The sequence below is a fragment of the Frieseomelitta varia genome, unplaced genomic scaffold (assembly GCF_011392965.1).
Source record: "Frieseomelitta varia isolate USP_RPSP 00005682 unplaced genomic scaffold, Fvar_1.2 scaffold_891, whole genome shotgun sequence".
Taxonomy (NCBI): domain Eukaryota; kingdom Metazoa; phylum Arthropoda; class Insecta; order Hymenoptera; family Apidae; genus Frieseomelitta; species Frieseomelitta varia.
In genome coordinates, this window is record NW_025110691.1 from 373,633 (window position 1) to 401,057 (window position 27,425).

General features: G+C 41.1%; 1 protein-coding gene across 1 annotated transcript in view; it reads right to left on the reverse strand.

The window, feature by feature from the left end:
- The window catches only part of LOC122537195, a 69,178-nt gene extending 42,205 nt beyond the window's left edge, over window positions 1-26,973 (reverse strand). The window contains exon 1 of the mRNA XM_043670207.1: window positions 25,846-26,973. The gene's annotated coding sequence lies outside the window, so the exon portion shown is untranslated. The remainder of the gene's footprint in view (window positions 1-25,845) is intronic.
- Window positions 26,974-27,425: the final 452 nt, after the last annotated feature.

Here is a 27,425-nt window from a genome sequence, read left to right on the forward strand (position 1 = left end):
GTTCCGTTTTGCGGAATTTCGAGTACCGTGCTCCAAAGCGGAAACGTTTCAGCGAGTAAACTTGCTACGTATCCAGTGTACGCAATTTAATTCTAGAATACTGTAACGTGAAAACGTACTCGTTGAAGCTCCAATTTGATTGTTGGAAGTTTTATCGAGTAATAAAATTCACCCGTCGCTAGAAGACACATGGAACATGAAAATGATACTGTTTGTCTTATCATATTTATTATATTCATTTATACTATTGTATCATGTGATTCATTTAATGCGGGATTTCTTTTTACTTGGCAGGCGTATGTCAGATGCATTTATACGAAAACAATGTCAAAAATCATTCACCTGTAACGTTCGATGATCTCCTGACTTAAAAGATGCATAGTCAATCATTTTCCGGTATTATCTTCTTTATCATTCCTCCGATCAAATTATAATACACATTTGATTTCAACTGATTTGAAAGTACAAAAGTACCAAACACTTGTAAGTAAGTGTTAGAAATAGTCATATAAATATTGCAAAGTATACTTGCGAGGTACTCGATCCCATCTCTACGGTTCTTAACGGTTCGGTTGACCGATTCGGAAGGAACTTGCCGGGAGAATTTCGCCGTGACAATATTTTCGCGATCGGCGAGGATCGAATCGGCGCCCGGTCGAAACGCGCCGGCCAAAGCTTTACGCTGAATTTATCGCTTCGCCGATATTTGTATTTGCATAGTCTCCTCGCGTATATTTATTTAGAAACGTTCGCGCGCAAGAAAATATATCGTCCGCCGGGGCCGCGTAGTTCTCGCACGATTCCCCCCCTCTCCCCCTTCCCGTGCCCCTATCGTTCGAAAATATTTCGATTCCGACGTTTCGCAAAACGAGCGAAAAAGCGAGTGAAAAAGGAGCGGAGAAGGGCAAGGCAGGGGAAGAAAAAAATGTACACACACACACACACACACATATATCGAGGAAAATCGTACGAGTGCGACTGGAGAGGAGGTAGCAGCATTTCGCAGCTCGCTCCTTTTCGAAAGGCTGGAGGGAGTCGCAACGCGGCATCAATCACCATTATCGGGTTCCTTATCTCGCCAGACGTCACAATTAAACGAATCGAGGGACATTTTTCTCTTCGTCCGGCCGACGAAACCGGCGGTCTTTTGTATCGCGCGTCAGGCAACAAAGAGCCGGCGAGGAACAACGCGGACTCGGAAGAGGCCACGGCCGGATGTCTAGCAGGAATTCACAGCGGCGAATCTCTGCTAATTCGCGCAGAAAGAAATCCGTCCGGACGCCAGGTGGACGGGGAGAGTCTCTCTCTCTCTCTCTTTCTCTCGATCACGCCGAAAAATTGTCCACGAAAGGAGAAATCGGATTGAAGGGAACCGACGAGGAAACGATGCGCCCGTAGCAGTCTGGGGAACAAAGTGGATAAAGGGTGGCACGCGGACGAGGACGGGAACTCCCCTGAAGGTGTATAGAGTGGAACACGATCACATTCAATGGCAGGAATGAGAAATGAATTATTTCGTGCGCAGAGATAAGTCGGAAATAATGGTTGATGTCTGTACGAAATCGGTCGTAAAGAAAATGTAATTGGATGGTGAGTTTCTTTTCGGCGAAACATTTGGCATACGTTGCTTTTGTAGTTTATTATATGGATATTAATTTGTAATTTAATGGTAATTAATGGCATGTAATATACAGTTGTGTGAAATTCTCTCTATACATGTAACATGTAATTATGTGTAATTCTTGTACCGATGCAATTATATTTATATACACACATAGTTCTATTTTGTGTACGTAAACACAATGCCAAATAAAAACGAAAACACGTAGCATGGAATCGATGCAACATTTGCCCGAACCTTAAACCTCTTAAATCAAGTTAACACGCTGCGATTAATTTGTAATTTAAAGGTAATTAATGGCATGTAATATACAGTTGTGTGAAATTCTCTCTATACATGTAACATGTAATTATGTGTAATTCTTGTACCTATGCAATTATTATTACTATTTATATACACACATAGTTCTATTTTGTGTACGTAAACACAATGCCAAATAAAAACGAAAACACGTAGCATGGAATCGATGCAACATTTGCCCGAACCTTAAACCTCTTAAATCAAGTTAACACGCTGCGATAAGGCGTGTCGTCAGATCGACAGTTTAAAAAAAAAAAGAAAAGAAGAGAAATTTGCTTTACGACCGGTATTTGCGCAAAGTTTGTAGAAAGAATCACCCTCCGGTCGATTCCGCGAGGAATTACGGTCCACCCTCCGCATCATCTGGCATTGGGTCGGCGCAGCTTGCGAACAGGGAATAACGATAAAATGGGAAGTAACAAGGGAGAGTCGCTAGTGTATCCGGCAAGCCGAGGAGAAGCCCGAGCCGAGGATCTCGAAAGTAGTCGCCGGGAAGGAAGGTGGCACCGGGCTCTCTCTCTCTCTCTCTCTCTCTCTCTCTTTGCTGGGTAATAATAAATTGAAGAGTGTCTCGCAAAAACCTTCGAGTTCGCGGGCTTAACGTGTTCCCGGAGATGGAGGGCGAGTGAGGCCAAGCCTGTAGGCGCAGACGATCGAAACTTCCCTTTTGACGTTTGCCACGTTAACCATTTTGACAGATTGTCTTTCGACCAAAGAGAGAGAGAGAGAGAGAGAGAGAGAGAGAAAGAGGGAGGGAGGAGACAGGGCTGTAATGAACTTTAATTACCGAAAGCTGTCGCGCTACGAGCGCCGTGTAATCGCGGCTTTCGTTGCCAAAGAAATCAGGAAATTTCATTTCCAGAGAATAACTTTCTCGACGGACCCTCAACGTCGACGACGGAAATTTTGATTCTAATTTTCAAGAATGAAAAAATTCTAATTTTCTCGATGAAAGAATAATCCAATTGAGTTTATCCTAAAGCAAATGATCCGAAGTGGGTTCGTTTCTTTCAAAGATGTTTTTTACATCATTTTTAAATGGGGTAATTAAAGATGCTTTCTCTTTCGAAAATTTCTCGAAAGTTCAAACAAAAGTTCTTTGCGGACGCTGAGAGTCTTTCTTTAGATTCATCGCGATCTTGAAGATTCTCGAGTCTATCCATTGCAACGATTCCCAAAAATTTCATCAAAGTTACGAGTATTGAAAATATCGACAATTTTTCATCGAGTGGACGAACACTTTCTGTGACTATTGTGACTCTGTCATTTCGTTCGTAAATTTTACGCAAGCGCGGATCGATTAAAGAGACATTTTAATAATTATTGGAATTTAATAGTTATTCCAAAATTGAAGAGAAATATTTGTAGATCCAACTCATCGTAATTTATGAGTACTCTTTCCTCCAGATCCTGGGAGGTCTTTAATTTTCATCTGACTTGCTACGCTCTCCCGAGCATTGCGTCAACTGTTGTCGGTAGATAGGAAATACTTCTTTCCACCTCTAATCGTAAATTCTTCAAAGTCTCGGTTATAATTTAAAGCCTTTCCGGCTGGTACGTACATACATACTAAAAACTAAAAGATGTACAGACAGAAGCGTAAAAAGGACCGACTTTTAATCCCAAAAGCAACGGAGAGTCACGTTCGAACCATAAATTTAATTCCCATACGTGAAAAATTAAAAAAAAAAAATATCGTTCGAGCCTGTGTTGAAACAGCGCAGTATATAATTCAAATTGTATCAGCGACGCCGAACAGTCCCGAAAATTTACATTTCGCGAGGGCCGCGAACAGTTTTTCTTTCTTTTTTTTTTACGAAAAATCAGCGGATTTATAGAGAACGTGGAGATTTCTCTTTGATGTCCGTCGGTTCGATGGAAATGTTTTAATCAAGAAACCTTGGAAGTGCGGTAAGCCCTGCCGCATCGTCGGCCGCGCATAACCCGCGAGCTAAGCAGAAAAGTTTCCGGCTGGACAATTGAATTCTTCACAATTAATCGAATGAATGGCAATCGACTGGTCGGGAAGAAGATCAGGAACGATTAGGGGCTTCGTGAAGCTTAATTATTTTACAGTCGAGAGCATCCTTCACTATTGTGCACCCTCTCCGAAATCCTGTGGGCTCCTCTTATCGAATTCTCCAAGCCGGTTCTGGTTGTTCCTATGGGAATCTCCTTTAGAAGCACCGAAATCTTAAGCAATCCCGATTTAATTATCCTCCCTTGATTAATGTGGTAACGCCGAACTCTCTTTTCCGTATCTACGAGCCGAAACGGAATATTTTGTTTCTCGCGCGTAACCTCCCGATCTCATGATCTCGGTCAAAAAAATTGGATAGATCGTGAATCTTCCAGAAACTCGAAGCAGAGTTGAAACAAACGAAGATCGAATGGAAATAATTTTGAAAATGAGAGCTGAGAAAGTTGAAGTTGTGGCCGCGTTGTTTAGAACTTTCTCCGCTATGAAATGAAATGAGTCGAAAACGAGATATGTTTTTAATTTAGCGCTTTGTTAAGATCCGTTCGCGATAACAAGGGAATTTAATCCGGAACAGTAGCTGAAAAATTTCAACTCTGAAACTTGCTCTGGTATCGATGGCGTATCATTACTACGATACGCCAACATTATTTCGTTGTACGGCAAATACAATATTGATTTCACCGTCGTATTGGATTTCATCGACGTGGCACGCAGGCAGAACTTGAATAATGGGAGCCACAATCATCTTAATTACGCATGTTCGTTACAATAAAAGAAAATCGAAGTTTCGAACCAACGTATATAAACACATTATCTATTTAAAAACAAATCGGACAACCAAGTTTGCATTAATTTAAATAAAGTTCGTAATTATTTTCACAAATGACGCTCTGACATTTCCGAGTTTATGAAATGTCAGGTTACTCGAAGTACGAAATACCCGTAGTTAATCAAACTGTAATATAAAAAGAATCGTTGTCATTCCTGATATCTTTTTCTCTTTGAATACGATTCTTATTAATATCTTTGAACATTCCTCTTTGTCGTATTAACAAAAGGTGGACACCTCAAAAGAGAGCAGAAAATTCCGCGCCATCCAGAGATTCATCATCCTAGAATTGAACTTGAAATGAACAATCGTACGTACTCTTGACAACGATATTTCGCTCTCCTTCTCATTTTCTCTACCTGTTCCCGCGTACAGTTAAAACAGATCAAACAGAGCACGATCGAGTTAACGCTCAATTCAATTGTCATCAAGAGAATCATCCGCCGGATGCAACTCGATTTTCAAAGTTCCCTTTTTTTCCCGGCAACAAGCTCCTTTCCGTCGTCTTTATTACCGTCATGAGTCAGCCGGGTTATTTGCCAGCGCGGCGCAAATACGCACACGGGACTACGATCTATTTTTCTTGCAAATTTTCTCCGGGCATAATTAAAATAGATCCCCTGGGCCCGCTTGGATTTGCGTTGCGAGCGCGAGATCCGCGTTGTCCGTCGTTCCCGCGCCCCCTTCCGGTCCCGTCATCCCTCCCACTCGCCCCAAACGTTTGTCGTGCGCGCCTTTCGCCTCCTTTTCTACCTTTTGCCGCCGTCACCGGCGCCCACGTGTACCGATTTAAATTCAGCCCTCGCCAGGAACCACGATCCACCCTGCTAATAAGTGTTTTCTTTCCAAACAGACACCGACCGCTTGTCTTCCGTGCCTCTGGCTTCATTACCGCCGCGGCAATAACTTCTCTCCTTCAACCTTTCGATCATCGAGCTCTTCTTTACTCTCTCTCTCTCTCGCTCTCTCTTTATCAATTTTGCCTCTTTCCTCTTTTTTTCTTTTCATACGTGAGCACGTATGAAGCTTTTCTTCCTGCTCTCTCATTTTCTCTTTTTTTTTTTTTCTGGTGTTTCATGTTTCCCTTTATTCATCGAGAGTCGTCACCCTGCACAGCCTAATGCCGCTGGTCACGTGATCTCGTTGGGATATTAGCTTCGAAATGAATTATCTATACTCTAATGTCAGCGGGAGGGTAAATTGAACGGTCTGGATTGATGTTGGTTTTTTCGACGGGCAGAAATTGGCCGGAGGACAGGCGAGTGATTATAATTGAATTATATTGGAATTTTTGGCGGCTTATGTTTTCAAATGACCGGGCTATTTTATCTATCTCGTGCTGAGGGGTATTGGAAAATGTAATTGATAGTCGTGTTGTAACTCTTCGTTTCATTTTACGTATCATTACTATGATTTTTCAATTGTTGATCTCTACATAATAAGATTTAACAGTGTTATTCTTGCATGTTAGGTAAGTTTTATTTATTTTTGAACGTTGGATAGAAAATTGAAATGAAATTCTTGCGACAACTCCATTATTGCAATTTTGTTTTCTATTCTATAAGAGTTTTCTAGACAAATCTCGATATTTCTATATATGTGATGAGCAAAACTGAACACACGTATGGAATTTTAACATGAATAATATTTTAAAGGAAACGAAATATGTTTATGTTTTCTCAACAAAATTTTACAATCTCGTTATCATTCTGGCTAATTTAAATAAAAAAATTGTCGATATTTTAAACTGTTGCAATTTCATAAAAAAAAAGTCATATGTAACAATTTTGGTCTCATTTTAAAACATGAAGCTTCCATTTTGACAGCATTGATTATGTTTCTTTCTTTCAAGATGTTTCGTAGCAAATTCTGAAATTTTCGTCATCTATAAATATACTATTAAACGATGAAGTAAAAATATTATAGACAATCTTTCCCAAGATCATGGTTTACACGAGTTCATCACAAAATTTGGAGATCTTATTGTTGGTCCCGTCTGTAATATCCTATTTCTACGAGAAAGATGACTTCTGTACCGTAGTGGCAATAAAACTTGAATAGAAGGGTTATAAGATGAAATCGTCACGGCAGCACTGAAACAAGAAGATTTCATCGGAGGTAGTGTCGTTGCGCCGAAAGCTGTTACTGCCACGGTACAATGGAGAGGGCAACGTTTCTGTGCACCGAGACGTTGCGAATCTCATTTGTATTTTTCAGCTTTATCGCGACACCTCGGCACGATTCGTAAGCATAAAAACGGCGGCAAAATGGAGAGGACACTTTTATTACGAACGTATTCGTCGCAGTTCGTAACGTTCTTCAAATATTTCACGAATTTGTGAATGTTGTTCTTCCAGCAGTAATAAACTTTTTTTTTGACAATTTTTCTGATATCCACGAAAATGAAAATTGATGCAGCGTCTGTTAATGTGAAAGAAACACATTGTTCCGTTTCGTTGCATTCATGTGACGTAGAAAAATATGCAATTTCACGGATTATTTACAAAATTCTATTTCAGTGCAGTTTTTCTATTTATTTACTTTTCTACGTCTAAGCATTTTTATAACTCGCTGCAGAAGTAAAAGTTTTATTTTTTAATTAACTGAAGATACGCAGAGAAGAAGATAGGAGAAATGAATTAATTATCGGCTTCATTTTCTTTTTTCTTTTTTTTCTTTCTTTTTACTCTATTATCTACTGGAGTCAAACAGATTTTAATTAAAAATTTATTTAGCTTTTACTTTGGCGGAGCAGAATAGCCAGGATGATGGAAACTCATTAGAAAATTTCCTTTAATTTATATAGAAAAGTCAATTTGCCTTCCGTGGTGGAACGAGTTTTTTATTAATTACAATCTAACAAGGCAAACGGAGATAAAAACTAATTCCTTGATAAATCGATTTCACCGAATAACCAATAATAAATGTGTATAAATTTCAAAGGCATTGTGTGTACTAAGTGGATCGATTTGAAACGATGCTAGATTTTTAAAGGCTCTTTAAAAATAGTGATTAATTAACAAGTGGAATTTCTTTCAATCACTCGAGCAAACTTCAGGACTTACTGGGAGGACTTTGATGAAACTTTTGGCGAACCTACTTCCCGCATTTCCCTCCCTACCTTCGTCACTTTAAGCTCACTATGCTCATGGTACATTGCAAAATTTGGAAAGTAGTTAGTCAAGGTTTTCTCAGTCGCTGGAATGAGCATTTTTAAACAAGTCGTCCAAGATTATTCAAACAAATTCACTGATAACATTTATTTAATCGACATTTAATTCTTTTCTCCCATATTAAATTTGAAATGAATATTCAATTCATCGAATTACAGTAGAATTATAAAACATTCGCAGATACCGAAGAGATTCTTGAGAATCTATCGTGCTAAATCTCTGACAAATTCCATGAGAAATTTAAATAAATTTATATAAAACTCGGAATAAGCTTTCAATGAAATTCTTATCGTGATTGTGTTCTCTCCTCTTTCCTCGATCATTTTGGAGGAATGGCAATAAATAATGACAAGGAACAATCTTAACGGTATAACAACGTGTATAATTTCCCCGAAAGATCCTGCTTCCTACCAAGTAAGTTCAAATCCTTCACTTTAACCTGCCCATTATCCGTGGAAAACGTTCGAGAAAATTCTGCAAAGTAACGAATGAATCTCATTCCACTCCTTTATGCTCTACTTTTCAGAAAATTCCGAGGAAACTCCTATTCAACTACGAGCACATCTCTTCTGTTTTCCTCCTTTCATCCATTACACGCTACTTAAACTTCCGCCGTGTTACAAGCAAAAAGGAAAGTGTCTTAAAGAAAAGAAATGAAAGAGAGGAAAAAAAAAAAATAGGAAAGGAGAATCTCATTACTCGAGGGAACGCCGTTTGCTCCAGTTACTCAGAACGGCGTTCCCTCTGCAACAACGAAGTTCGCAATAGAGTTTGACAAAATATTGGCCGGAACTAGCTTGCCGCATATATTTACCCCCTCCCCCGCCGAAGCCACGACTAGCTAGATGCTAGATTAAACTTCTTTTTCTCCAATTATACTTTCATCGTAAATATCCGCGTCGTTGTTTTATCACGCGATCCTAAGCCACGGTAACTGCTTATCTAAAAATACGTCGGGAAAACTGGTAGCAGTTCTCAACTAGAATGCAACGCAATGCAATTTCGTATTTCGTTCCGCGGGATTTCCTTGTCCGATACTTTTATTTACAATGCCCTTCCCCACCGGGGAATAATGTTTCAGAATAAAAGAATCTCGAGGGAGATTTTTACCTAACCTTTGCGAAGCATAATTCCGTGTTTCACTTTGACTTTGTAATTCATGTAAAACAATTTCATTTTCCTCTTCTTCTAGTTGAAACAGAGCTTCGATCGATATAATTGGGGACGAAGTAGTCTATCGGCAAAGAAATTTGCTGGCGAGTTATTTAAAAAAAAAAAAAAGAAAAATTCTCCTGACTTTTCAGATCGATATAAAAGAGACAGACATTGACGCGAAGCGAGAGGAAACCACTAACTTCGTTCCGCGCGCTTCTGGACTTTTATTGGCCGTTGCAAAAAAATTACTGCGGACATCGGCATAGCGGGCAAACCAATTTAAGTAACACGCTTGCAAGAAGAGCCTGTTCGAATTTCTTTTTCTCTCTCTCTCTCTCTCTCTCTCTCTCTCCGCGGTATTAAATCTTTCCACTTAACGCTTCAGCTTCCAACTGGCGTTCAATAATTCTTCCCTTCCTTCCTCCTTCATATATTACTACGTTTGTTCGTTCAAACGTCGCGACACCCGGCAAACATTTTCCTCGCCGTTAAACCGCTTCTAATTCTCTCCTCTCGTCCGACACAGCTACAACGTGGAATCGCGCGCTAAGCCGTGAAAAAAAGGGAGCTTGGCGAAAAACAAATCAATTTCTTTAACCCGCGCAAACAAGAGAATACACCCTCGAAGGAGAGATTGCCGAAGAGCGGCGAGCGAGCGAGCGCGATTACTGAAAAGTTAAATAAGTTCGCCTGTAATCCTGTTTTCATGAAAATGCATGGCGAGGCGTTCGCTTTTGTGCCGCGTAATCCTGTACTATCGTGCACAGCCGGCTTTGCCTCTCACGGAGGACACTTTAAAGCGGCTGGAAAGCCCGCAGAGCCCGCAAGACAGCGGTAATAGTCGCGCGGGGGGTTGCTGAAAATCCTCGTTACACTGTCGCGCGACCGATTCTTTAACCGACCTTCAATATGTACGGCGAGATCTCATAATGCCAAGTGAAGAAGAGAGAGAGAAAGAGAGAGAGAGAGAGATGAAAGAAAAAGAAACGAGAAGAAGCATAGGTACGAAAATAATGATCTGAAACGAAAGCACAGGGAGATCGTACTTTCGCACATTCTCTGTGATGGTGCTCGAGGTAAAGCCAGTTTGGCATTGTTTGAGCGTAACGATCTAGTATGCCACATTACCAAGTGCTTGGTCGTAAAATACTAGTGTCGATTTTTCAATTTATTGATCATATAGGTTTTATTAAATTTTATAGGCCTATCAGTTTCAGTATATATTTTTCAGAATTCGAGTGAGCAGGTTACATTTCTACGAGAAAACAAGACAAGACGTTTCTTGATTCTTTGAATTTTTGTATATTACCAGACAGAGATCGTTTTGCTGTAAAGTTGCAATAGGAACAGCTTGATGTATAGGCAATTTTGTGAAAATACTAACAGCGGACTTTATTTTTGAAGCAAAGAAGGTGAGAGTGTGATCTGTCACGTTTCACCCTCGAGAATTTCATTAGTTAATCGCCAGTACGTGCATTTCGCAATATTTAATTTGCATTATTTGAAAGAAAAATAATTAAGATGTGATGAATTAAGCATTTCGCAATGAATTATAATCTAAAAAAAGTTATCATTTCATAAATCTAATAACCAAACGAATGAATCCATAAATATATAAACGAATGCGTAATCGACGAAGACTCATATACCAGAACGAGCAAAGGCTAGAATTCCGTGAAATTATTTCCTTCCCTCTGTCGCGCTTCTTTCTCGAATTGATCTCACTCGTGCGATGTGATTCATCATCGTCGCTGTATCTTGTCAGAACACGGTGTGACTATATCAAGGGGTAGATACTCCGAAGCAAGTTAAATTTCCCGTCGTTACTGAAAAGTTAAATAACTTTCAGCTGTAATCCTGTTTCCACGAAAATGCGAGCCAGTGCTATCCTGCTGTACAGTGTAATCCTACAGGATCGCATGACATTGCTGTACCCTGCCTCGAAGCGGGATGGCAGGACGAGGAGGAAGAAGAACAGAGGGGAGGTAATATTCCTAACCGAGTGACGATAATTAAATCAGAATAATTAAATGGACGTGGCTGTTATGACGACAAACAACAATTACTTGACTTCGCTATCACGAGGACGATACGCGCGTCCACTCGTACACCGAAACGTTATTAACCTTGGAGTAATCAACGACGAACAACACCGACCAACCGAATGTAATTAATTCTCTAGCGATTGATTCGTCCGTTCGACGCAGCAATTTCGCGATACACGGCGCGTCGCGTTAGCGAGGCAAGGCGAAAAATATTACCGAGTAAGTTGCATTGTCACGGGCTGTCGTGCGGTTGATATTTTACCGGTTGGCCAAAGAGAAAAAGAGCGAACGGAAGAAATAAATTAATGCAATTTCAGAGAAGCAGCGGAGACAAGATACAGTTGCCGCGAAGTTGTTTGAGCTGCTTTTTCATCTGTCTTTTTTCTTCTACCACCGCAGAGATATCTTTCATAAATTCATATTTTATTCCAATGAGGTGTTCTTCTGTTAGATTCTACGAGGGTTCGTGCTCACAGTAGTATCAATTTTTTTGCAGTTGTACGAAAGTGGTTCTAAACGATACGAAATTCAACGTACTCGAGGTAATCCAAGTAGTGGAGCCACGGAAACATTCGTACGATCTTCCTCATCGTTTTTTATAATCTTTACGAATATTAAAGTTCGTATCGGCGAGAATGCAAATTAACTGAACTTAATTGTTTCAACATCATCGAGGGTTCTCACAAATATCTCAATATTTTCCTGTAGCATCTCTCTCTTTCTGTTTTCAGCATAATTAAAAGAAAAAAAAGAAAAAAGAAAACAAAGAAGATGGCCCATCTAGCCGTTGTACGCTTTTAGCGGGGGCGCACGCTAAAAAGCAAAACAATGCTGCTCGCCCACTACAAAACTATCTCGAAACTAAATACGCCTGTTTTCTTTTAATATATTACAGACGGCTGAACTTGCCGAGGAGCCGAAGAGAAGAAGACACGCCAGCCAGCGCGTCGAAATAATATATTCACGTGATATCGTGTAACACTGTTTTCCTTCTCGTAAAGGGGCTCCCTAAAATGAACGCAGACCTCCCGCAGCTGCGGGTCCTACGTTATGCGCCACTACCCACCATGCTCTTCTCTATCCATTCCTCTTTCTTCCCTCTCGATTCCCTCCGTCATTTACTCCGCTTCGTCTCGGAACCCTAACCCTCCTCCTCTCCCAGCTCCACTCTTCTCTCAGCTCATTTCTCTCGCCGGTATCGGTCCGTGTTTCGCGTTTATTTATCCTCTTCGAGTCCCTCGCCTGCCTTCCTCCCGCCTCCCCCCCCCCACCCTCCTCCTTTTTTTTGCCACTCTCTACTCACTCCAAAACGCGATACCAAACCATCCCCCCGGGATGCTCTCCTTTCTTCCTATTTTCGCTCCACCTTCCTTCCTCTGGATCTCAACGACAATCCGCGGTCTCGGCCATGAGAAAACCGAGAGGCGAAACTCGATTTCCACCGAACGGTACGCGCGGTTCTGGTTATTTTAAGCAATTGTTAAGTGCCCTGCCGGCTACTACGAGGACGCGTTTACACGGTCCCGTCTCAACGCAAATGATTCACCGACAATTTACACGGCTAGCCCGACCAGCGGCGGATCCTCTCACACCGTCGCTTGTGCTCGCTCTTATTGTTGGGTCGACAGTTTAGGGCGACATCTACTATAACTGTCAGATACGATGGCAAAGAAGCATGTTTCTGTTTTCCTGCACTCGAGCTTCGACTTGTTGCACTGGCGTCGGATTGAACGTTGCTCTCAGTCGATGAACCTCTGGATCTAGAATCTTTAGGTGAACCAGAGATCTTCGACATTTTGGGTAGTGAAAAGACAATGTGTGTGATGGCAAGTTAGAAACCTCGAGATCAAGGAGATTTTGGGTAATTGAAACTTTAATTGCACATCTATCCATATTTTTATTATATCTAACCCTCGGATAATGTCATAGAGTCATAAATGTTGGCAATAATTTGAGGTATTTAATTTTACTTTGTTGCTTGAATCGTCGTGACTCTCAATATCCAATTAGCAATTGTAATAGAGGCCTCAACTAAGTGATCATGTATCCGAATATGATGATTAATTTGTATATTAGATTTGTATATTTATTAAATTTTATTTTAATTTAATACCTCTTGCGTTTAATCCTAGTAATTTGAAAATATACTATTTTCTATATCTATTAATATCGTATATGTCATATCATTAATTATCACTGTACATCATTATGACATTAATAGATATACAAATCAAAATATAGATATTGTCAAGTTATTAGAATATTTATATATTTGCATTGGAATATTCTTTTTTTTTTTTTTAAATGGGGATTTAGCGTTGCATCGACTACGAGGTCTTTAGCGACGTGTTGAAATTGTCTCTTTATAACTGGTCTAGTAATTGGGTCTGCTTTAGGTAGTTGATAACGTTTTTTTGTTGTTTCTGGCAGGTTAGAGCAGGTGTTTTGGTTTAATCCGTAGTTACTTCTTATGTTTCGGTATTTTCTGCATTCATGTAGCAAGTGCTGGGTGGTGATTTGTTGGTTGCAGGTGTTGCAGAAAGGTGGTTCTGTTTTGCTTAGGAGGTATTCGTGTGTGATCTTGGAGTGTCCGATTCGAAGTCTAGTCACAGCTATCCTTTCTTTTCTGCTTATATTGTTGTTTGGTATTTTTTGATAGAAATGGTGTGCTATGTCGTGTATTTTGGTTCTATTTGTCGTAGTCCAAATTCTGTTTCATTCTACTCTTTCCGTTGAAGCTAGTAGGTCTTGATGTGGGATTGGGATGTTAGTTTCTTTTGTTTGGTCAGTTGTTGCTTCTTAAGGAGTCGGCTTTTTCATTTCCTGCAATTCTTTGGTGTGACGGGATCCATGGAATATTCTTGTTTTTTGACTGGTTCGTTTCCTTCAGATCATTTCCTCTTTCATTCGTCTCTGTAAAAAGCAGATCTTTTTGTACTTGAATATTCTTATTATGTCTTCTTTGTTTTTTATTGCATTCTACATTGTGTCCTATTGTTTCTATTCTACTCGAATTCCTTATTGTTAGTTGATCGTCTATGAGACACTCTAGTACTATGTGGTTTAGGTCCTCTTCTCTGCATGTGTTGCAAATTGAGCACATCTCTTCTTTTTGTATTGTTTGTTTCGTTTCTTTTTCTGATACTTATATTCGTCTCGCTGATAATCTTACAATTAGTTGGGTTACTGTCCTTATTACTGTTAGTGGTATTTTGTATTTTAAATATTTTTCTTCTTCTCCTAGATTATACGTTTTTAGTTTCTTGTATATTGCATCGTGTGTGAAGTTTTCCGCTGTTCTTTTATTTTTCTTTTCTTTATTATTTTTATTATGTTCTGTTGTGTCCGTAACCTCCCGAATCCTGTTTTTCTTTTTTTCTATCATCCCTCTGAATTTTATGCGTCCCAAATATTCATATATTAAAAACTACCAATTACCAATTGCGTGAATTACTAAAAAACCCATTAGTCAAAACGTTCGCAAGAAAATGTTATCGTTACTCGTTTGTCATTTACCGCGAGTTTTGGCAATTTATCCCCTTACTGAGCTTCGAGATCACTTCGCGGCCGATAAATCAACGATCGCGATTAGACGCTGTCCGGTTAAAATCCAGACGAAGCCTACGCACTCCCTGTCGTCCTTTCCCTCCCTGTTTTTGCTACCGAAACGTCTACGATAGCGGGAACCCGTGACAGGGGTCCTGCAGGAATTTCGGCGCGGGCGATCGTTAGTTTGGATTTCGGAATATTTATTGGGAGGCTTGTTTCTCGCGCGTATAAACGCACTGACCCCCGTGCACGATCGATCGTTTTATAGCCTTCGCGGCGACCTTCCAGGGGTGAATGAATGCGAGTGAAGAGAAGAGGCCTCGTCTTGGGGTGGGTGGCTGTTTCGTTCAGAGTCGACCGGTGATAAACTGATGGATTCTTGAACGATCCTGTAACTACCGATGCGTTTACTATGGGAAACGTATGTTCCTTATCGATGTGATTTTCGATTGAAAGTAAGAGTCGCTGATAGAGCTTTTTTTTTGGATTTATCAAATTGTTTAGACGCGAACGGTTTTCGGACTAGATGATAGATTACTCAACGTCGTTTCTTTTACGCTTAATACTAAATTTGTGAAATTATTTTTAGTTATCTGCTTCATTCTCTACGGTCGTCGTATCTGGTGATAAGACGTTTCGCTTGTGTCTAAAAATTCAATTACGGATTGATAACAAGAATCTTAAGCAATGCCTAGCATTACAATATTATCGCTTTATTTGTTTATACGGTCTCTGAGTCTCTGAGAGGTCAAATTGATCAACTTCGCTTTTAATAAACTTCTCAGCCCTCAGCCGTTCATTCAAACACATAAATGGCTCGAGAAATAAATGATTTATACTTCAACAGTATAAATATCAATCTAATTAGAAAATACTTCAATTTTTCAAGAACAAGGGCGCGTCAATTGTCAAGTATAAGGGACATTTACTGCAAGATTCGTTATGTCAAATATCACATCGAAACTCATTTACGAGTATTCTTTCCATTAAACCTCTCCGTCTTAATCCACAGTGTCGACTGTGTTGATCCTGTCGATTTAAACTTCCACTGAGAAACTGCGCGATACTTAACTGGATAATCGAGATGTCCTCCTTCTTGCAATAACGGCCCGTAATATAATCAGTTATGGACCATTTGCGTAACACGATAAAAAGTTAAGTTTTAAAAGGGAAAAGAAGACCGGCTGATAATCGGAATAAACTGACGCTGACGCCGCTCGTCGCGATAAACTTGCCTGCCCGTTTAGAAATTTCGTTACGAAACTTTTTTTCAGACCGAGCCAAGATATGGAAATGCAGCCGAGCCGTACACTGTTTTCATTTTTTCAACCACACGCCTCGTAAGAATTTAAGCGACGCGTAAAATCGACACTCTGAGGTTACGTATCTCTTAACGCGGGGAATCTTCAAAGATATCGTTCACATTTGACACAAGTATTTTGTACTCTTCGCTTCTTTATTTCTGACTTCTTTATTTTCTTTATTTCTCATTTATCTGTGTTCTATACTTTCTTTATATTTGTTACATTACGGAGGATATTTGAATTGCGCAGGGAGCGCAACTGTTATATCCATAAGTTAATCAGGTGCAAATATTAGCATTGCTATTGCCATTACCAAACAGAAACATGTCGAAAATATCCAACCTCGGGCTTTGTTCCCTTCAACCTCATTCGTCCTTTCGTGAAGAATTTACCTTAACCTATACTGTCTACTACTAAACCTATATTTACCTAAACATGCTCTATTGGTAGTCTATCTATAGCACTATCTACTACTAAACCTATATTTACCTAAACATACTCTATTTTTTGCAAAATCTAGACACGGTGAAATTCAAGAAACACGGCGTTCGATGAAATTTTGCTCTTTCAATTTGTCCCCGTCCGACGACGTTCCGACGAATGAAGAGAAAAAAAAAGGAAAGGAACGGAAAAGAAAAATCTGCTCGTTCTCCCGAGGTTGCGTCTCAGCGCGCGATTTAATTTACACACTCGTGCAAGCCGGGATACTTTTATAAAGTGACGGAGTAACTTTCAATTACGCGGCGAAGTCGTATTGACCGAACGAAACCAACAGGTTCCCATCAAATCCCGATGAAACAGAGCTGGGGACGATCCACGAATTGGGACACAGGACGACTGAGCGGACGGTGATACGATTCTGTATATCGCGCGGCGCGACTGGCTTCCCACAAAGTGCAAAGAACGAACAATAGTTTCATCGTCTGCGAGTCGAATCAAAGGGTGCGTCAATTGCTGATAACGGGCGCATCATTTTTTAACCGCAATACGTCGCTGCCCCGATAGGGGGAAGAGAAAAAGCGATCCGCGGGACGTGCTGTTATCACGATGTGCTCGATTCGCAGCAGAATTCGGGAAACAACGGAGTTACTCTGACACGATTCGATTGCTCGGTTGAAAAGCGGTTGGAAACTATTGAGCTCTTTTTTTTTTTCTTTTTTTTTTTTATGTTCAGTAATTTCAGGAGAGACGGGGATTTTAAGAAAATGGAATTTTGGAAATATGTATTTTGAACGAGAGATTTTTTTCTTTTTTCTTCTTTTTTTTCGGTCGGTATCCGCGTGATGCGAAAATTACTAGAGAAAACTATAGAAACGAAGTTTTGAGAAAAAGTGACAAAAATTTTTAATTATATAATTAACGTCTTTTGATTCTTATATAGAAAAGGAGTGATTGGAATAATTGGATGCAAACAGAGAAAATTTGATATTAATATTGGTAGCGAATTTTAATCGTTATTATAAATTTCCTTCTTTAATGTGAAACGCGGTTTAATTATCGAAAACTTGGTTGGAATTAAAAGGGAATCGACTTGAAAGGAACAGACGTATAATAAGTACTTACAATTCTACCTATAAGATGAAAGTATTGCGCGCGATATGCTCGAAAGATTACGTTACAAGAAACTGAATCCGAGATTTTTCTTTTTTTCCTACAACTTAGAGGAAAGACAATTTTGTCGAACAATAAAACTCTATCATCTTTGTCCAAAAATACACAAAAAGCATACTGTAATTATCATTTGTAAATAGAAAAACTTAACATTTACGCAATGGTTGAAAATAATGTCCAATTATTGTCGAGAGAGAGAGAAAGAGAGAGATGATTAAACTCTGCAAGGTTTAACTTTACGAGACTTTCCTACGCGGGCAAGGAAACTTGAACGAAGAATCGTGTTAGAAAAGCGTAACTCTACCCGATGATCGTAAAAGTTTAATAAGTTCGTACGGGTTTTTTTTTTTTATTTTAATATCTCACGAAGAAACGTGTCTATGATTAATTTGTCATTCTCGATGGAAAACAGGTTCTCCCGTCCATACGCCGTAACACGGTCGATGCCACGTAAAGATGACGAACTAACGCTAAAGATAACGCTTAAATAATTCAGATGGCGTTTAATGTCGAGTTAAAAAGCGAGGAAGACGAGCTGTGACAACTTTTAACTACAGCGAGACTTCCCACGCGAACAGGAAACTCGATCGAACCGATGCAAGATGAAGAGGTGTAATTCCATCCACTAAAGACGCTTGAAAGTTTAATAAAGAAATTCGCAGACGAAATTCTATTGCAATTGCACGTAACAAATGCAATCTATTATTCTAAATGGAAGAACGCCATTTCCCGTATATCGCGAAATATTCATTACTCGCGAAGTGCGTTGCGGAAGCCAGCGCTAGAGAGTTTCAGATATTACTTACTAGAACATTGTACGGACCGAAGTGTTTCATGTATAGCGGAAGTTCTCTGCTTTTGACATTTGGATAACTGCAATTAGTCTCGTTGCTGTAATAAATTTGCCTACGATACTGATAACGTTGGAAAAATAAATTCGAACAGTTTGAACAGTTACTAGGAATAAATAAATGATGTGCAACTATCAGAAAGTGAAAACAATTACTGACACACTTGTCAAACTACGAATATACCAATTTCCAGCAATAGATTCTGAAAATTCATTTCTAACATCGAGATGATAGGTCACAAAAAATTGTAATGTTATTGATAACTTATTAACAATTCTCAGTTAATCTGACAAATGTTGTTTCTCTCAATTTGACAAGTAGACTTTTAAAGATGTATGTATTAATATAATTCACAAATGGATCAAACGGAGGAAAGTTCAACGAATGGAGAGAGAGAGAGAGAGAGAGAGAGAGAGAGAGAGAGAGAGAGAGAGAGAGAGAAGAAAAGCGGCCAGTACTTTAAACGTTTTCGCAACAATTTCCACGGTTGAAGAAAAAAAAAAGTCAAAGAAAAAAGCTATGCACGGAGCCGTAACTCCGGCAACGAACGACGCGTAAAAGTTTAAGTTACAATTTCCAGGGCACTTGCCGCGAAACCGCGGAACGTGACGTTCCATTATCGTTAATCCGCGTAAACACAAGGGTTGGAGGCGTAGTACACTTTTACCCACAACTTATCGCGTCTAATGAAAACACGAGAAAGTCTAGATTTATCATCGAGCCACGACGTTCGTGTTCCGTGTTTCAACGACCGTCACAAACCGTTGTAACGGCCAATTATACAGGGTGACTCTGAAATCGCGAATTATATCCAGGAAGCAGATGATTTGAAATTTTTGGAAAAATTTCCTTACTCGTTCTTAGAAACGATCTGTTCATTGAATTCTATTTGCGTAAAAAAGTCAATTTGCAGAATATCGAAAACGCAGCTCATAATCGCAGACAGGTCCTTGTTCAAACAATTAAAAAAATATTCTCCTACATCGTAGAAATAATTCATATTGAAAATGATTGAAACTGTCCGTTAATTAATACGCAATATCATTCAAAAAAGTGAAGAATTGAAAAATAGTCAGCCTCTTTATTTAATTTCCTTGAGTAAGATGAATAAAGAAAAATTGGCTCAATTTCACTTAAAATTAATTGACACGTAGAAACGGAACTGCTCTCGAGTTTCTCGCGAAACGAAAAGCCTTGCGACTTGGACGCGTTTTTACACACGAGTGTATCACAATTTCGGAATCGTCCTGTACACCAATGCCAGTGACCAATACCATCGCAAAACACGAACAACACCCGCAGACGTAGATCGTTCCTTCGTTCATTTCGACAGTGTAGCAAAGAGTGAGGGAAGATCATCTGAAGCGATGCAAGATGGATGGAAGACGCGGCTGTATTGTGTGCCGGCCCGGTAGCAATCTCCTTTGCCCCGAAATAGCGGAAAAGTGGTCCGTTGTATCGGTCTCTTTGTATATTAGACACGAATGGCGGCGAGAGGCATTTTTCCTCGCTTTTATCCCCACTGCGTTGATCACTTTCTTCCCCTCCCTTGGAGTCTAGGTGAAAAGAAAAAAAAAAAAAAAAAAAAAAAAAAAAAAGAAAGAAAAGAAGAGAAAGAAGGGAGAGAGGGAGGTTCGACGGAGCGCGGGATTACTCGCGGCTGATTGTGCCGTTCGTCGCGACGAAAACGCCCGCACGATTAAACCTAACGATCCACTATTCCGGCCAAGAATAATACCGGCTCGTGCATCTTGCCACGAAGAGTTACGGCAAGCGGAAACTAACGAGGGCCCACCTTCGCATCCACTTTATTCGCGGAAAGGAGAGATTATTTCGCGCGTTCTGCCTCCTACCTAGCCTTACTTCCAACCCTCCGCCGCCTCAGCGTCCTCCTCGCGTCTTTCTCGTCGAGCTACCCTTGGCGAGCCGGCGCGACACCCTCGACCAGCCATCTCAGATACCAAGACCTCGCGCCTTTGTCGCTTTTTCCTGTCGCTCGTGTGAACGAATTTTATATTAGATCGTAGATTGTAGAACGGTTCGTTACGAAACGGGGCCGAGAACTGGCGCAACACGGCCGCGAGCGTGTCTTTGACCGTTTTGCTACTTTGTAATTAAACGGCAGAACGTTAACACGGCGATATAATTGAAAACAAAAACACGCGCAGTCTTTTGGAAATAGTTGATAAGTTTGGAGTGCCGTGGGGTACAGTACCAAAGATGTAATTACTACCTCAACGCAGTCTGTTGTTTGAACATTCTTAGAAGACCTTTCGCCTTGAAAGTGAACGAAGGAAAAATTGTTTGACACAAAAGAAAGTTCTGAACAAATTAATCGGGAACTTATGCTGATTAAGGTGAGAAGGTCGCTGGCGTCGGACGATTTCTCTTAATAACGTTATTAATTCGTATTGTTGCCTTCAGAAGAGATGGAAGAAGAATTTTAAAGTGTTAAAACTTGGACGAGAAGCAATCAATCTTACTAGAACAATTTTTAATTGAATATAATTAATAACTTTATTAGACTAATCGCATTTCCATGCCCAGGTAATTAATCCCTCCTTTATTTCACTTTAACTACTTCGATCTCCTTCCCTCGAACATTGAAGAAGTTCCACTTCTTTGTCTACATTGAATTAGCATTAATACGTAAACGCGGCACGTTTTGTTCACTTGATAGCAGGTAATTGGACTTCTAATTGCAAGTTAAGTATTTCAGCTGGTCCATAACAGACGCACGGAGCAGCGTTAACCATCGTTCTACCTAATGCGACCTAAATTGCAAATTCAGGCAAGCCGAATTTATTCCCCGCATGTAATTGGCTAATCGCTTTTTAAATCGAATGAAACCCCACTTTCCCTCATGATATTACATTTCAACAGATACGTGCGTTCAATTTCGACTGATTGAATCCACGCAGAACGGGCAAGACGAAAAAATAGAATACAGCGAAGGTTGAAAGTATTATCGTTCAAGTTGAAAAGAATACCGACAGAGTAAATGGAAAGAGCGAACTTTCCTTCTCTTCTTTCTTTTCTTTTTCTTTTTTTGTTTTTTTTTTTTCTCGCCAGTGAAATGCTGGTTGCTATACTATACGCTATCGAACGAATTCAACAGCTTTCTTGTTAATTTATATCCTTTTATCGAAAATTTCATCGATCACCCTTGCCGCGTCATTTTATGGATTACCATTACGTGTGTGTTTGTGTACGTCGATACGTGACACAGGCGGTATTTAACTTTATTTCACCCCCTTTCGGGGGAACACGCGTGATAATACATCATTCTCGTTCTATGTAACGAATTTACAACAATGAGAAAAGAAGGAAAATATATATTAAACGTTAATTTCAATCGATCTAACTAATGCACTTTGACAGGGAATCTGGTAATCTGCTTCGGCGTACATCAATCCATAGAAAATCGATCCGGTGCCAGGCAATACGTCGAATTTCGCGTTCCCCGCGGGTATTAGTAACACGAACGTCTGTTAATAACTACTCAGTCATCATGCGGGACGTATGGTCGCTAATTAATAAGCTGTTTGATTGGCTAATTAGTTAGCCACGGCTTTTGATGTATCCTATCGACAAGTTGTCTATTAAAACAGCTCGGTTTACCGTTTAAATTCTTCAAAAATTTCCGCCTAATTAAACGATTCACTTCGATGTTCACGTGCTTCTTAGCGTTTTTATCTCTCATTAATTTTCAGATATAAATGGATGTGGAAATTTTACGATCTCTGCGTGTGAAATTTCGAGTTGATAATAATTTATTTGACATGAAAAGGAAATATCTATGTCAAATCTATATTCTTCGTGAAATTGATCAATATTGAAATTTAATGTCGTTTATTAACGATTTATAAATCAGTGATTTAACGATTTGATAACTTGCGAGCAAGATTTCTTAGAAAGTTAAAAATTATTCTCCACAGATGTCACGTGGAAACTAATGTGTATTGATACAATCTAACATGAAATGATTGGTTTTAAAACGTCTCGCGGTTTTATCGAACGTTTGAACAACAAATTTTGTTGTCATTTTTCAAATTGAAAAGCATTTGTCGACACGTGAAAATTTTCCAACGAACACGCGAGATTTAATCATTTATACTCACTACTTTCATTATCCAAAATCAATAATCCGAATATAGCCGGAGGATTAATGCATATATTAAAACGATATTTAAACCATTATTTTATATGCAGATAAACGTCATTTATTGGACGGTTTCCAAGATTTCAATACGTTTTGGACGCGCAACGTTGCCTGCATTACAATATACATACATTACGTTAAAATTAAATTTTAAGCGAGCGCCAGATTGCCAGATTGCCCGGTCCCGTTATTATAAAACAGAATACGTTGCGCGAGATTTTGAAAAACATGGAACGCCGCAAGGAACGCTCGACGTACGTATCGTTGTATCGGAGCGGTCACCGTTTGAAATCACTGGAAATCAATGATTCGTAAACTGTAGACAAGGCCAATTAGATTCGTTTAACGAATCAAAGTCTATTCGCTCAAATGAAATTGGCGACGATCTACTGTTGAACTTGCAAATTTAAACATAAGCTAACCGGATATTGTTCAATCGGCTCAATTAGATTCATTGGCAAACGAACTGTGCAATGTTAAATTGAACGTTGTCGAATATTCAATAAATATCAAAATGAACGGTCGCAATAGAAACGATAAATTTAAGTTACGTTCCGTTAGTGCAAATTATACTTTGATCGTAAAATTTTTCGACAGTTTTCCACAGTTTTATGGTTCCAGGATATATTCGGCGTACGAAATATACTGCCCGCATGTGTATATAATTTGATCATAGATATTCATAACGCTACAGATATATACAACCTCGAGTAGACTATCGCGATGTGAAAGATAAGGTCAATTTAAATGCATCTAAATAATTTAGCAAGATATTTTCCACAAGGTCGTAAATCACAGCTTTCGTATATACCCCGATACTCGTGGTTTTGTAGTATAAAACAAAAGTAAACATCAATAGTTCACCATCTGTTGCCAGTAAAAATTTAGTAGGAGATTTCGGCCCTGGTGCTGTTACGTTTGTGCTTTATTTTTCCAAGCAGAATATTTTATTACGCGTATTTCGTTCAATTCGTACGTTAATACCGCGAATTTTCAACACTCGTCGAGCAGTTAACTTTCTGCAATATTCATAATTTTTAATTACACGAAATGAAACACAAGGAGGCAATAATATACGAATTGTAAAAAATCGAGCCGTTGAAACGTTTTAATATAAACGTTATAATATACAAATATAAATGGGACGACAATCCAATTCAAATTTTCATCAGAAAATTCGTGCCCCCCTTCCATCATCGAACGAGTAATCCCGCAATAAAGTTTCCAGGTCTGTTGAAAACATAGTTAAAACATTCGAAAACGTGTCAAACACGGTTGCGTCGAAAAAGTGGCGAGGCATCTTTCTTTTCTCGTGAAAATTCCACCGCGACGGCTACTACGTTTTAAAGAGTGCGTTTTCTACCCCGCACGGTCTGCTCTAGCACCGTCGCGAGATATTGTATTTCCCCCCCGGGTAGGTACTCGAAGTTCGGAGTCTCGCGAGCCGTCTCACGGGGCCATTTACAATTTCATCGCGGAACGTGTCAACCGCGGCGTTGCACGGAGTTTCCCGAACGGCTGTCCGGAAGGCCGGTGGCCAAACTCTCCAGATCGTTAACCCCCGGGTTTTGGAACCTCCCCCTTGGACAGAGGTGACGTTCGCGCGCGCACCAACGAACGAGAAGATCGACACCGGGCATTTTCTAGGCCATTGAGCCCGCTCGTGGATCGGACCGATATACGAAAAACACGATTTATCGATTCCGGGAAGCAGGCAGGCGCTCGCCGCGCGGCCCCGGACCTGTAGTCACGATAACGTACGAACGTTTAAACTGCTCGCATATGCGGACCAGCGCGATGTTTACCCTGACAGAAAGAGAGAGAGAGAGAGAGAGAGAGGGAGAGGGAATCAGAGTCGCGTAGTCACGGCTCGCGGGCTTTCAGCCCCGTTCATCGAGTGTTACAAATATGTTAGCTATGGTTAATTGCCTTTGGAAACCCGTTTAACGAAAGAGAGAGAGAGAGAGAGACAGGCGGGACCAGCCCGCGAATATTCGGATTCAATTCGTTCCTCCTCTAAATATTAACGGGCAGCAGCTGTAATCTGTGAATCGTACGGCCCGAATTAATTATTCCCCGCCTTAATACGAGGCAATGCGCGATAACGCGCGCTCTACCAGCCAGCCAGCGCTAAATATAAAACGCGTATGCAGATGCGAAATACCGTTCGCATGGTAAATCCGCGTGATCGATGGATCGCGTGAATGTGCGTAACGCGCGATACCTCGATTCCGTTCTCTTTGTTCCTATCTCTCTCACTCATTCACTCTCTCTCTCTCTCTCTCTCTCTCTCTCTCTCTCTCTCTCTCTCTCTCTCTATCTCTCTTTATGTCTGCCTTTTCTATCCCCAGTTACAACTTCCACTTCACTCCCGTTCTCTCCCGAATTTATATCTCAATTTGATACCGCGTTGCGAGAATCGAACAAACAGTTTCTCCCTCCATTTTTGATCGCGGTGTATCTCATTCGAGGTGTATCGCTGTACAAAAGCACGGAGCAGAATGTTGCACGGGAAGAGGATCATCGGGGTGCTTGGCGAAGAATCGCGTCTTTCTTGCCGCTGCTGGAGTGTGCCAACAGGTGTGCGAATTTCTCGGAAACGCAGTTTGTATATTTTCCCCGGGTGCATCCCAACTACACGCGTTACGGTTACGTTAGGTTAAATAAGCCGGCGTTCTATTGTGGCGTGCACATTGTCGGGAAAGAGGGCTAATACCGGAGCCGGCACAATAGCCTAGCGCCAAACTTTTTCACCGAAAGCCGGGAAAATTTTTTCCGGCCCCGTTACTCTTTTATGCGCGACGATGTTATCCGATGTTTCCCTCCCCTCCCTTATGCTTGGGGGAAATGTATTCAATTGTTTCCTAACGCGGCCTCGTTAAGGAATATCACGGGACGGGACGAAAGAAAAAAGAGAGAGAGAGAGAACGATATGGCGAGGGGCAAAGAATAAATATCGATCTCGCGACAATGAAACGACGAATCGTCGACCTTGATTCCACGGATGATCTACTTGCCTCGATCGGGCCGAAGTCCGACATCGATTCACGATCGACGGGACACGTGCTTCTTAATACGCGAGTTAAGCGTGTCAATCGATGGTGTCTCCTTATCATTCAAATTACATTGGCGTCACGCCGGCCCGTGAGAGTAGAAAAATTCGACAACTCAATTTGAATAAATTTTTCGCCCCGCCTACCGGCCACCCGATAAAACCTCCTCGAGCATAAAATTAGCAACCATAGTCGATGTTTTGCGGCTTACCTCGTTCGATCGTCGGCACCATAAATTTCTTCGCTCCCTTCCGCCTCGGCTGTCCTTAACGAGATCGTCGTCGATTGTCCATCAGCGGTCGGGCGTCGGGACACGTTGCACACACGATCAACGGTACCGGTAGCAGTAGAAAGAGCAATTTGCATTAAACCGTCAATCCGACGTGTTCCTCGTTCGTTTCGCTCGATCACACCGATTCCATCGCCACGGCGGACGTAAATCTTCGTTCGTAAATCTTTCACTCTCGCTTCACGATCGACTGTCGCGGTACGGCCACTTTGATCCTCGTTCGTTGCGACTTTGGCGCGAGGGGAGGGAAATGGACGTTCACCCTCGTTTCTCGTACTTTCCTCCTTTCCAACGTCTTTTCCAACCACTAGGCTTTTACATTTGGCGGCGACAACGCGTCCAAACTTCTCCAACTGGAAGTTCGATCGTTGCCGATTCGGAAAAAAAAGTGCCGAAAAGAAAAAAAGTATCCCCAGCGTTGGTGTCCACCGCACGAGAAAGTATCTCGCCTCTCTTTCGCCGCTTTCCTTTTTTTTTTTTGCTCTTCGCCTCCTCCGCCGAGGAGAGATTAGTTTTCCCTCCGGACGATTCAATCGCGAGGAAGAAAAAAAGAAATACGACGGAGGCGTTCGAGGCACGACGCGTGTTCTCCGCTCGGTGCTGCGGGACGAGATTGTCGAGCGGCTCCGGTAAGGGAAAAAGTTTTTCCGTCAAGTTTCGCGAAGCGGCGACGACGGTGGTGGTGTTGGGGAGGGGTTGGCTCGCCTCCGGCTCGTAGAGGGGTGTGCAGCCAGCACGTGACACTTTTTATCGGGGAATCACACGTGTCACGCGAGATTATTGGCCTTTGTGAGCGCCTTGACAAATGGTCCACCGCATATGGCGCGTCGCGCACGACTGAGGCCAGATTTCGCTTCCACCATCCTCTCCCTCTGATCTACCCCCACCAGGCTCTCGGGGACTCCATCCTCTTCCTCGGCCCTCGCCGTTTCCCTGAGTGTCGTCGTTGCAACACGCAGACTCCGTTACGACGATGCTTTTCTCCCCGCGAGACAGGCTCTTTGCTCCGGTCAGGTGCTCCTCTTTTTACGTTCCCGATCAAAGCAACGCGAGAAAGCATCTACGGGCCGGGCTTTCTCGTTGTAACCACGAGCACGCTAACTGTATTCTCGAAACTATCGCTACCGCCGTCCGACAGACCAGTTTTTTTCCCAAGAAAGACGTTCGTTCCTTCGTTTCCTCGTGAATCGAGGCAACGAGCTCGTTTTCCCGACACTTTCCCGCCACTTTCCCCCTTTCACCGCCGTTTCGCGAACAATCGCGCGACAGATATGTTTTCTTTTCTCTTGCTTCGGTAGGCGCATCAACGAGCCGAGTATCGTCGTTTCCAAGGGCTTGGCATCCCGGTCTAATCATTACACAGCCACAGGGCTGTGTATCATCTTCCCCAGTGTGTCCCCTTCTCTCTCGTTTCTCGAGAGACGACGAAGCGTGCTCTTGCATTGTCCCGGCAAAGAGGGAAGTATCTTTGGGGTCACGGTGAATCGGACGAGCTTCAGTGA